Source organism: Gorilla gorilla, chromosome 6, assembly GCF_029281585.2.
Source record: "Gorilla gorilla gorilla isolate KB3781 chromosome 6, NHGRI_mGorGor1-v2.1_pri, whole genome shotgun sequence".
NCBI lineage: Eukaryota > Metazoa > Chordata > Mammalia > Primates > Hominidae > Gorilla > Gorilla gorilla.
The window spans coordinates 162,924,439-162,936,879 of NC_073230.2; the positions used below are offsets into that span (position 1 = coordinate 162,924,439).

Here is a 12,441-nt window from a genome sequence, read left to right on the forward strand (position 1 = left end):
GGGCCTGCACCGCAAGCCCGTTGCACAGACAGGAACAGGACTGGCCAGGGAGGGAATCTCCATTAGGACAAAGTGGTTCTGCAGACCTTGCAGCGTCTCCTCCTCAAATGCCTTTTCCTTACAAGAGCTTCCTCTCAAAATGCACCCCTCCTTTCAGGTCCCATTCTAATGCTGTCACCTCCAAAGCAGCAACCTAATCTACCTGTCTCAACTCCCTAAATGGGTGACTGTTCCTGCATCTGAATTTCCATAGCATTATCGTGACACACCATCCTCACCATTGTCACTATCTTACCTGTAATCATAGCTGCTTGTGATGAGCAGCAGCTGCAAGGACAGACATCACTGCCACTTAAACCAGCTCCAACAAGGCAGAGATGAAATAGACCGGAAGAAGGGGCAAGGCTGTGAGGGCCCTGGGAGCAAGCAGGGACACCTCCCATCACTCTTTGAGGGCCCTGGGAGCAAGCAGGGACACCTCCCATCACTGGCTGCCATACAGGGTGAAAACAATACAGCCTGAGTGCCCACATTCCATTCCAACATTGCCCCCAGTAAGAACAAAACAGGAAGGGCCGAAGGAAAACACAACCAGCAGTGAAGTGGAGCTCTGTCCTCTTTGCTGTCCTCACTGGCCGGGTGCACAGGCCAGGCCCTACTGAATACCCCTACGTAAGCAGTTACCCCATGGCCCTAGTACCCCCGCCCCCGAGAGCAGAAATTGTAAGCAAATTGTCCATCAAGGTATAATGGCAAAAGGCACAAATTAGGACCAGGCCAATGGTATAAATACACCTGCCTGTCACCCAGCCCCTAGAGCTCCTTGGAGAAGCCTGAGTCCTGTGTTCCACGGACATCAGTGGCATAGAGGCCCTGAGTTGGACTCAGGTTTTGCTCAGGGACTGGGTTTTCCTCAGGGAATGGGGCAAGTTCCTGGGGGCCAAGGATGTCTTCTGAGTGGCCTGCATGAGGGCTTCAGGAGGTGAGTTGTTTTATCCTCCTAAGAAGCTGCCTTGGTATCCCGCTGGCCTTAAGCAGGTCCAGAATACCTGTAATTTTTCCTGTTGGAGACCCTCACATTCTTCTAAGCCTCACCTTCACACTTCTGTGACTACTGAAATATCAGCCACGGCTAGGTTCAGATTTGTTTTTTTTTTTTTTTTACTTTTTTTTTTTTAATTTGGGACAGAGTCTCTGTTACCCAGGCTGGAGTGCAGTGATACAATCTCAGCTCACTGTAACCTCTGCGTCTCGGGTTCAAGTGATTCTCCTGCCTCAGCCTCCTGAGTAGCTTGGATTACAGGCACACACCAGCATGCCTGGCTAATTTTTGTATTCTTAGTAGAGATGGGGTTTCACTATGTTGGCCAGGCTGGTGTTGAACTCCTGGCCTCAGGTGATCTGCCTGCCTTGGCCTCCCAAAGTGTTGGGATTACAGGTGTGAGTCACTGTGCCCAGCCTCAGATTTTTTTACAATGATGCCACATTGCAATTAAATGGACTTGTCGCTACTGAACAGAGCCCTCTGCTGTTGTGCCCTGGAGCCAGGTTAACACGCATGTGCTCTATGCCACGAAGAACACCCACCAAGCTGAGTGGCATGCAGCGGTCAGCCCTGCAGGCATTCACATGGGAAACTGCCATTGCGAATGGAGTGAGTGAGGCAGCTTAAGTCGTAGGAGGGGTGCGTGGGAAGGGGCTCCTGAGCAGGACCTTCAAGGGTGCTAGAGTTTGGCAGAGACAAGAGTAGGAGCGAAGAAAGTGAGAGTCTTATGTAGAAGGGCAAGGTCACCTTCCTGAACAGGGAAGATAAATCATAGTGGATATTGTGCAATAAAGATTTTATTCATTCATCTATAACAAACTTTTACTCGATACCAACCATGGCCTGATGCAAGGGTGACACCATGGGATACAGAAATGCTTTTGAGTGTCAGTCTGGGGAGAGACAGGCATGTGAGCAAATAAATGAGCTGGGTCTGTCCCATGAAGAGTCTAGAATAGTGCAGTTGGATAGCACTCTCTGGTGACAGAAAGGCTCTCTATCTATACCATCCAATCCAATAGCCGCTTGCCCCATATGGCTCTTGAGTGCTTGGAATGAGGCCTGTGAAATTGAGGAGCTCAATTTTAAATTTTATTTAATCTTCATCTATTTTAAATTTAAATAGCCAGCCACATGGGGCTAGTGGCTACCATATTGGGCAGCACAGGGCTGGAGGCACATGGTAAGAAATTTATATCCAATAACTAATAGGAAGACACATTGATTAGTTTTTTTAAACCTATCTATTAATCGTTTCACAAGTACTAGGGCTTCAATACATGGTACTGCATAAATAAAGCAGTCCTTGCCTTCAAGTCAAACACATCCCCTTATCTTATTGTTATCTGAGAAAATGCAAAGGAGCCCATGGGAGCGAGAGGAGGGACACTTCATTCAGCTTCAGGGGTGTCAGGGAGAGTTTTCTGGGAGACTCGATGATTAGGATGATTCTTGAAGAGTTAATGGGAGATAACCTTGAGAAGGAGGAGAAAGCTATCTCAGGTGGAGGCAACAACCCCATGGTTATCAGAGAAGCAGCAGCATCAGGGAGAGCTCGGAGTATTCAGGGAGGTAAGTGGGCCTGGAGACTCGTGCATGTGGGGCAAAGCCATTCAGAATGACCCTCGGAGATGGGCAGGGCACCATGGGGCTTTTGCATGGGGCTCAGGCCTCAGATGACTTTTTTTAAGGTCATGGGGAGTCATTGGAAAATTGGAAGCAGACACATGAGACTCATTGCAAGGCTGCCATTGTTTATTTTTATTTCATTCTAGAGACTGGACTAGAGGGGTTTGATTGAGGGAGAGGGGATGTCGAGAAGCATAGACCAAGAGACCTTGATGAAGAGCAAGGCAAGATCTTGGCTATGATGGTCTCCTCACAAAAACAATGAAGTGGAATAGTAACTGGAAGACATGACAAAAAAAAAAAAAAATACAAGCAGACATGACCTCTGGATGTGCCACTGGGTGGATTTCTGTTTTTCTGCTTCCATTTCAGTATTTTCCAAAAAGCAGTAATGTTGCTGGAAAGAAGGAGAGCAGTGTAAGAGTTTTTGTTTGTTTGTTTTATTGGTTGCAGTGAGGTCTGGCTCTGCCACCCAGGCTGCAGTGTAGTGGTATGATCATAGCTCACTGCAACCTTGAACTCCTGGGCTCAAGCAATCTTCCTGCCTCAGCCTGTCAAGTGCATGCCACCACACCCACTCATGGTTTTTTTTTTTTTTTTTTTTTTTTTTTTGTGATAAAGATTGAGTCTTCCTATGTTGCCCAGCCTGGTCTCAAACTCCTGGGCTCAAGCAGTGCTCCCACCTCGGTCTCCCAAAGTACTGGGATTACAGGCATGAGCCACCGTGCCTGGCAAGAGACTCGTTTGAAGTTGAATGAAACGAACAGAATTTGGCGATGGCTTAGTTGGGAAAGGAGAGGTTAGCAGGGAAGGGGCAGCTCCAGGATGCCCTTAGGGGTGTCAACATTTGTGCTGAACACAGGCCACTGTGGGAGGAGGCATCGGCTTGACACAGCAATCCTGTGGTGGAGGTGTTTGTATTTTGAGGTTATTATTCTATTGTTGATTCTTGGAGCAATAAGAATTGAGAGATTACCCAGAAGCAATGGGCAGTGTAATAAGAGGAGAGGGCTGGAGAACAAGCTGGGTGACTCCCATGTTTACAGGCTTCTGGCCTCAGGGAAGGCCTGGAAAAAAGGATGGGAAGAAGATGCTGTTAGAATCCAGGAGAAAGCTACCTCTAAGAAAGCAAAAAAGGCAGGCTCATAGCAGACAAGTAACCTGAATTGGGAAAGGGCCCAGTGGCCCCGGCATTGGAGGGCAGCTGGTGTCTGCAGGGAGGGTGGCTTTGGCAGGAGCACAGGTGTGGTTGAGGCTGAGGTGACCAAAGTCGGATTAACATAAACCCGAGGCACGTAGCACAGGGGGACGAGTGTGGGGGTTTCTTCCGGGCTGCTGCACAGGCCCTCCTCTTCCCAGACAGCAGCTGCTGAGTGTCAGGTGGGGGAATAAAGGCCAGAAGCAGAGATGCCGCTAAGCCCACAAACAGGTGCCCACGGGATCAGCCTCGGCGCCGGGCGGGTCTTAGGTCTGAAGGACACTTGGAGACTAGATGTTGACTGTTGGAAATTTAGTAAATTGGGCCACCAGAGGCTTATTTCACTGCTTTAAAGTCTGATGATTGGAAATTAACCTATGAGAATTGTCAAATTACATTGAGGTTTGATCTCCCGTGCACTTACACAAATGCACACAGACACAGACACAGGCATGCACACACCTCTTTTATGAGACAGATAAAAACCCAGCCACAAAGATGTCAATGCCACACATCTAAGAGCCTGTCCCATAAGTAATGCACAGGGCTCCAGCCCCCGTGGGAGGAAGATAATTGGACTGTAAAATAGTGAAGGGCACTGCTGGGTCAAGAGAGAGTCCCCTAAAACCAAATTCCAGATGATTTCCATATTCTGAATGGAAAGCCTGCATAATCATTATTTTTAAAATATATCGACTTAGAAATAAAATATAAAAGTCAAAAAATCAGTTAAGAGGACTAATTCAATGAAGAGTGTTTTCTGGTGGCTATTTTTCTTTTTATTAAAGTTTTTAATTTTTTTATTTTTTGGGCACCTAGTATATATTTATGGGGTACATAAGATGTTTTGATACAAGCATGCTCTAGTGACTACTTTTCAAGAGTTAAACTGTGGACTCCAGAGTCTGAAAATAAAATATAATTTTTGAGAATGTTCAAATTATAGTTTTAAAAGTCTTTGGCCCATTATTTATATGTTTTATTCTTATTTGGAATTAAGCACAGTATTTTGTTGTTTCAAAAATTTAAACCTGACTGAGAGCTAGGTTGTCATGGACCATTGGTTATTTATCTTCTTTTGATGATACTTCATTTAATAACAAATCAGTGTTCCTGTGTCTGATAGAGTTAGATGAATTAATCAAGTCAGTGTTTATTCCTCCTTCAAGTGGCATCTTCTTAAAGGTAGCTTTGCAAAATGCCCAATTATTTGGACAACTTAAAAAAAGAACTATGGGGCCGTGCGCAGTGGCTCACGTCCCTAATCCCAGCACTTTGGGAGGCCGAGGCGGGCGGATCACGAGGTTAGGAGATTTCAGGCCATCTTGGCTAACACAGTGAAACCCCGTCTCTACCAAAAATGCGAAAAATTAGCCGGGTGTGATGGTGGGCGCCTATAGTCCCAGCTACTCGGGAGGCTGAGGCAGGAGAATGGCGTGAACCCGGGAGGCGGTGTTTGCAGTGAGCCTAGATTGTGCCACTGCACTCCAGTCTGGGCAATAGAGCGAGACTCCGTCTCAAAACAAAACAAAACAGTTTCTCATATGCAATGAGTGGATATCAGGAATTTAGGTAAGGCAGCAAAAGAGAAGAAAGTTTCCCTAGAGCCCCATACCGAGGTATCAGGTAATTGTGGACTGTGTCGTTCACTGTGTACAGAGATTGGCGGGGTGTGAGTGGCAGAAAGAGCTTCTTAGGCAGTCAGACCACCTGGCTCTGAATCCTGGCTCGGTCACAAATTAATTATATGGAAGAAAACCTTAAGCCTCGGTTTGATTTTCTCCTTTAAAAAGTGAGACAAATCAATGCATTTATTTCTCAGAAGATAGTTGTGATACATCTATTATTTTATGACATTTTTGTTCATTTTTAAAAGGTCCTGACAAATTTTAAGTGTTTTATGTGATCAGTTAGATGACATGCTAATAGGCAAAAGGCTTGCCTCTAATATACATGCTGTCAAATTTTCCATCAACTTCTATATTTGCTTCTCTATATAGAGACGTAATTAATTAATGAGGTCATGCAAAATTCTTAAGGAAAATAGCTAAGTCAGTTTCCTTCATTAAAATCCACTGTAAACAAAGACGGCCCTCTGTTTAATGCTTAGTTTAACAGAAAATTTAAATTAGCACAGATAATTCTTCACATTATTTGGTTAATTGAAGGTATGGGAAACTGTATTTGTAGTGTTCACTCAAACCATTCCCAATAAGTGAATTACCCATGGGCCAAACTCTGGAAATTGCCAGATGAACTGTATTATATAAAGATAGTATGGCATTAATAGCTGTTCTTTCATATTGCCTTTAATCCATCCTCTTTGAAATAATAGAGGCCTGAGATACATCAGTGTTATTGAGCAGGAACGCTTGAATATAAAACCAATCAAGACAACATATAGTATAAAATAGTAGCTTATCATGTATGTGCATGCATGCTATTTTATTTGTTTTTTGCTGATAAAGGTGGAATGATGTTATGATGAATTTCACCATGAAAGACTGAAATAGAGCAAACAAAACGTCTCAATCAGGGTTTGCCAGGGTTATTCCTAATGAGTTATTCATACTGGTTGTATTTTTTTGACCATTGGGATTTATTTATCTGAGGGCTGCTGGAAAAAGGAGAAAGGGAAGCTACGTCATTTGCCTTCTGTGTGCCAGGCATTTTCTCTTTCTTTATCCCCGGAATAACCTTGTGTGGGAGGTTTCATTATTCTCCTTTTACAAATATGGAAACTAGCTTAGATGAAGAGAGATGGAGTGACCCTCCGAAGGCCTTGCAGTCAGCGAGAGTTCGAAGCGGGGTGAGAAGTCACGTGTTTCTGATTTCTAAAGCCGTATTCCTTCCACTGCCCTGGTTCACATGTTAGAATGTCACATCTTTATCCTTCAGACATAGTAGCTCAGTCTGCATCAGACTAAGATGGGGAAAAACTTGATTCCTGGAAATTTCCAAACATACGGAAAAGTGGAGGGAATTAGGCGATAAGCTGGTTGTACCCATGACCCAGCTGTATAATTATCAAGGCTTCGGCAATCTCGTTTCATCCATTTCACTACCACTATGATTTGAAACAAATGCCAGATATCATTTTCCTCCGCTAAAAACATTTTATTATGTTGGATCCTGTTTGTGCCTGTATTTTATACTAAGCCTTCACATAAGTTATGTTCTAGGATGTCTTCAAATGAGAGTAAAAGAGGACACCGTTGTCTTACTGCTGGGGAAAAGAGAGGGGGCTTTCTTCTTTCTTCAACTTCCCTGTGTGATAACAAGGGAAAAATGCAGCTAGTTAAATTAGTCTAAAATCTCGATCCCTTGAAAACAGAAAAATCAACAGTTTTAAGCAAACAAATACAATCCCCCTAGTAGCTAATCATTTTCATCCACGTGCCTGGTACACATGCTGATGTTGGAGGGAAAAAAACAGGGTGATGTGCTTTTTGAGTGTGGACACCAGAGGGCAGAGTGTACTGATTAGAGTTTCCTGGCATTGCAAAAGTGCAGTGAGGCTTGGAGAGGAAAAGCAGTAGGCTATGAAACATTATTCCTTATGTCAATAGAAGGAAATTATTACATAAGGGAAAACTGGCAAGATGGAAGAGCTTATATCCGCTTGCAGTTCTGTTCATTCCCCCTAAACTCCATATATTATTTCAGGATTTTCATGAGAAAGGCTCTTCTTTGAAGAATCAATTGCTTATCCATGGTGTTAGTTTATATGTTTGTATCATGACAAACCTCCTTTCCAGAGGTGTGGCCCTCCAGACCTTGCTAACAGCGTGCTGCTGCTTTGCAAAGCCGCCTGCGCTTTGCTGCTCACCTAAAGGAGGACTTCTCAATAATAGGATTTGATTCCTTTTTGTCATGAGAAAGCTCCCTGATTGTGCATTTGTAATGCATGAATTGCACAGTTCTCCCTGCTGAGAGGCTTACATCACAGAGTTGGCTCACTGTTTCCAGTATCATTCTTCCAGCCCAACAGTAAGCACTGGAAGAGAGCAGGTAGCTGCCTACCCTGATATTATGGGACGTCAATAGGCTCTTGCACGCAAGTGTGGTGTTTTTCATTGCACACCAAGGGTTATTAGGCTGTGCTGAGTCAGATGGAAATAAAAATAGCCTGGAACCTGTGCCCGTTTGTTTGGGGGACTTGTCCCAGCACCATGCTAATGAGCCCAAGGGCTTGGGCTTGATGTCCCTGGTGGTTCCATCAGAGCAACATGAAGGAAAGCAACTGTCGGAAGCCACAGGCCCTCACTTAATGTGGTTTGTAGAGTGGCAAGTGATGGCTCTTCCCACGGGTATGGTTGTCTGGCACAGAGAGAGCCGGGGGACCCACACGCTCACGCAGTCCCTGACAGCAACTGTGAGACATGACGACTGTGACTTAGCAGAATCCAGGGTTCATCCACCCTCCTGTGAGTCCTCCTGCTCCCCGTTTTGCTGCCATCTCGGGCCCATATCTGCAGGTGCAGAGACCCTGGAGTAGCTGCACCTCAGCCTCATGTCCTCTGTGGTCCCTTAATTGCCCAAAAGAAAGAATTTAAATGTAAAGTCGCTCTGTGCAGCGAGCATGTTCCTTCGTGCCCTGGGCGGCCTCTCTGACAGCCCTGACTCTGGTCTGTGACGCTGGGATCGTGGCTGCTTTCAGGCACCGTCATGGCCTTCCATGGTCCTCTGTCTGCCTTTGTCTCCTTCCTTCTGTTTAGGATGCCCTTTAGTGGGGGAACTCCTGGTCCGCCTTCTCCTCTAAATCTGTGCTCTCTACCAAGGATTTTCCAAGCCTGCGCTTCCTCCTGTCCTCTCCTTTGCTCCTCTCCGTGGCTCCGGCTCCTGTTCCGCAGCCCCTGGACCTATATCTGTGATCACACTTAGTGTTTTATACATCAGTTATTCACTTAAGTGTCGGCCGTGCCCACCAGCCCAGAAGACTCAAGGACGAGTACTTTTCCATACTCACCTTTACACAAGATAGGGTCTCGGTACTCATCGCGATTAATACATGAATGAACTTCAGCAAAATAATTGCAATGTGTAAAGGCCAAGATCCAGAATAAAACCTTTCATTTCTTAGCTAAAAATCTCCCCACATCCATTAGTTTTACATCCTTGGCATTAAAGATCCTAAGGAGAAATTGGTATTCCTGTCTGGAAAAACTTGCTGTTACTTAATTTATTTAAAAGTAAGTTATTTTTAAATAAATATGAAACCCCATCTCTACTAAAAATACAAAAAATTAGGTGGGTCTGGTGATGGGTGCCTGTAATCCCAGCTACTCGGGAGGCTGAGGCAGGAGAATTGCTTGAACCTGGGAGGAAGAGGTTGCAGTGAGCTGAGATTGTGCCACTGCACTCCAGCCTGGGCAACAAGAGTGAAACTCTGTCTCTAAAATATATATGTATGTATGTATCTATCTATCTATCTATATATATATCTCCATATATACATATATAGAGAGATATATAGAGATCTATATAGAGATATATATAGATATCTATATAGAGAGATATATATCTATCTCTCTATATAGATATCTATATATATCTCTCTATATATGTATATAGATATGTAGATATATATATAGAGAAAGAGACCTGGAGAACATATATACTCAACAGGTGCATGTCATAACCTTCGGGGAAATAGGGTGGGAAGGATGAAGATAGTATTTTATGTGATCTGTACTGTGTGAGTTGTGAGTTTCTGCATATATTAATTAGTAAAATAGCTAGGAGCAAATATTATGAAAGCATTAAAACACCAAGACTAACCAAGACAATCATGAAGAGGAACATTTCTGTCTAACTAGATGGCAACTTATTATAAAGTCTTAGTAATTCTGATGACTATACCCCACATGGATGCGGAGACAGAATAAGTAGATCAATGGACCAAACAGAAACAATTGGTCATACTTACACAGTTCTTGTTACCAGCTGGGCTGTTTTAAACAACTTTCCAATATAAATTCATTTAATCTTTGCAGCTATCCATGAAGTAACGTTTATAGGTCTCCATTTAATGCTTTAAGAAAATAGGAAAAGAAAGGTTAAATTGCTGAAAGAGTCACATAAGAGGAATTGGCATAAGAGACACACCGGCTACTCCCTGGGCCTGAAGCTTTATAGCCACAGCAGGGAGGGGAGTGTCAAGAACCAGGGCAGGGAGGATAAAGACCCCGCTGAGAGTTCCAGCTCAGTTTATGATCGGTATATGCCTTTCATAAGAAAGTCACTATTTTCTTGAAAAGAAATGGAAATCAAGAGATGCATGTGTTGTCAAAGCGGGAGAAAATATTTGCAAACTATGTATCTGACACAGCACTACTATCCAGAATGTACAAGGAACTCAAACAAATCAGCAAGAAAAAAACAAATAATCCCATCAAAAAGTGGGCTAAGGACATGAATAGACAATTTTAAAAAGAAGGTATACAAATGGCCAACAAACATATGAAAAAATGCTCAGCATCACTAATGATCAGGGAAATGCAAATTAAAACCGCAATGCAATACCAGGTTACTCCTGCACAAATGGCCATAATTAAAAAATCAAAAAATAATAGATGTTGGCATGGATATGGTGAAAAGGCAGCACTTCTACACTGCTTGTAGGAATGTAAACTAGTATAACCACTATGGAAAACAGCGTGGAGATTCCTTAAAGAACTAAAAGTAGATCTACCATTTGATCCAGCCACCCCACTACTGTGTATCTACCCAGCAGAAGATTAGTCATTATATGAAAAAGACACTTGCACGCACGCCTATAGCAGTACAACTCACAATTGCAAAAATATGGAACCAGCCTAAATGTTCATCAACCAAGGAGTAGAGAAAGAAAATGTGGTATATATACACCATGGAATACTACTCAGCCATAAGAAATGAATGAAATAATGGCATTCACAGCAACCTGGACAGAGTTGGAGACCATTATTCTAAGTGAAGTAACTCAAGAATGGAAAACCAAGTATCGTATGTTCTCGCTTTTAAGTGGGAGCTCAGCTATGAGGGTGCAAAGGCATAAGAATGATATAATGGACTTTGGGGACTCGGGGGGAAGGCTGGGAGGGGGATGAAGGAGAAAAGATTACACATGGGGTACAGTGTATACTGCACAGGTGATGGGTGAACCGACACCTCAGAAATCACCACTAAAGAACTTACCCATGTAACCCCAAACCACCTGTTCCTCAAAAACTATTGAAATAAACATAAAATAAATTTTTAAAAAAGAGATACATGTGTTGAAATAGACAATAACTCTCAACTGTACCAGAACCTACACCTCCTTATTTTGGCAAATTATTTTAATGCTCCTTTCCTAATTTAAATTAAATTCATAGGTGATAAAACGTATATGCATATACCACTTTAAAAGTTTCAATATATAGGCTAAATAAAGGAATGAACTTATAATCAAGTTATCTGTCCTTCAGCATGTCACTCCTCAGGTCCTGCTTGCCAGGTGGTCTGCAGCTAGGGCACTAACATCTGTGATGAAGTCAGAAACTTCTTCCTATGTGTAAAGAGTAAAACTGGGCTTAAAATATTTTTTTTAAAAAAAAAGCCTGGGCGCAGTGCCTCACACCTATAATCCCAGTGCTTTGGGAGGCCAAGGCAGGTGGATCGCCTGAGGTCAGGAGTTCAAGACCAGCCTCGCCAAAACGGTGAAACCCTGTCTCTACTAAAAATACAAAAATTAGCCATGCACAGTGGCGGGTGCCTGTAATCCCAGCTACTCGGGAGGCTGAGGCAGGAGAATCTCTTGAACCTGGGAGGAGGAGGTTGCAGTGGGCCGAGATCGCGGCAATGCACTCCAGCCTGGGTGACGAGGGCAAAACTCCATCACAAAAATAAATAAATAATTTTTAAAAAGCAGACCAGAAATAGTTCCATATAAAAAATATAGGAAAAGGGAAGAGCAGATAATACAGAAGAACCTTAGAATAAAGCCTGAGATTAAGTAATAATAGATTAATTTTATTTTGAAAATGAAAAGAAAATGGGGACACACTCCATTTGAAATACAGGATGCGTATACCAAGGTGGGTCACAGATTGAGAGGAGAAAATGTGTGAGATTCTCCACTGATAGCCAGGTGTGGCTTGTTCTTTTTAAGCATGGCATGAAACAAATTATGACATGGATGGGGGCATGAAGTGTCCCTGGGATCCTACCACCTGACAAGGTGTACCCTCAGTCTCCAGTGCTTAATAAATGCCTTGTAAACTGTAACCTCTGATACTTAATGAGGAATACAGCTCTTTGAAACAGAAACCGAAATACGTCTCTAGAGAAGTTGTATGATAAGATCCTGGGGGCAGTGTCAGAAAAGGACCGAAAAACCACAGATTCCTCCCTCCAGGAAATAATTTCAATACTTAAAGTTTACCATGTAGATTTCTTGTTCTGGTGCTATAATTGTGAAGCATATAGGAAACACTATAAAATGTTTTAAAACAATGCTTTTGATAAACTTTATTAAGGCCTCTATGTTTCATGTGTTTGCACTAAAAATAATGTTTGCTTCTAAGAATGTTCCTATTTGACTAAG

General features: G+C 43.1%; 1 protein-coding gene across 4 annotated transcripts in view; it reads left to right on the plus strand.

Annotated features, from left to right (window-relative positions):
* DPP6 (dipeptidyl peptidase like 6) overlaps window positions 1-12,441 on the plus strand; it is a 1,146,878-nt gene that overhangs the window by 323,849 nt on the left and 810,588 nt on the right. The window lies entirely within an intron of this gene.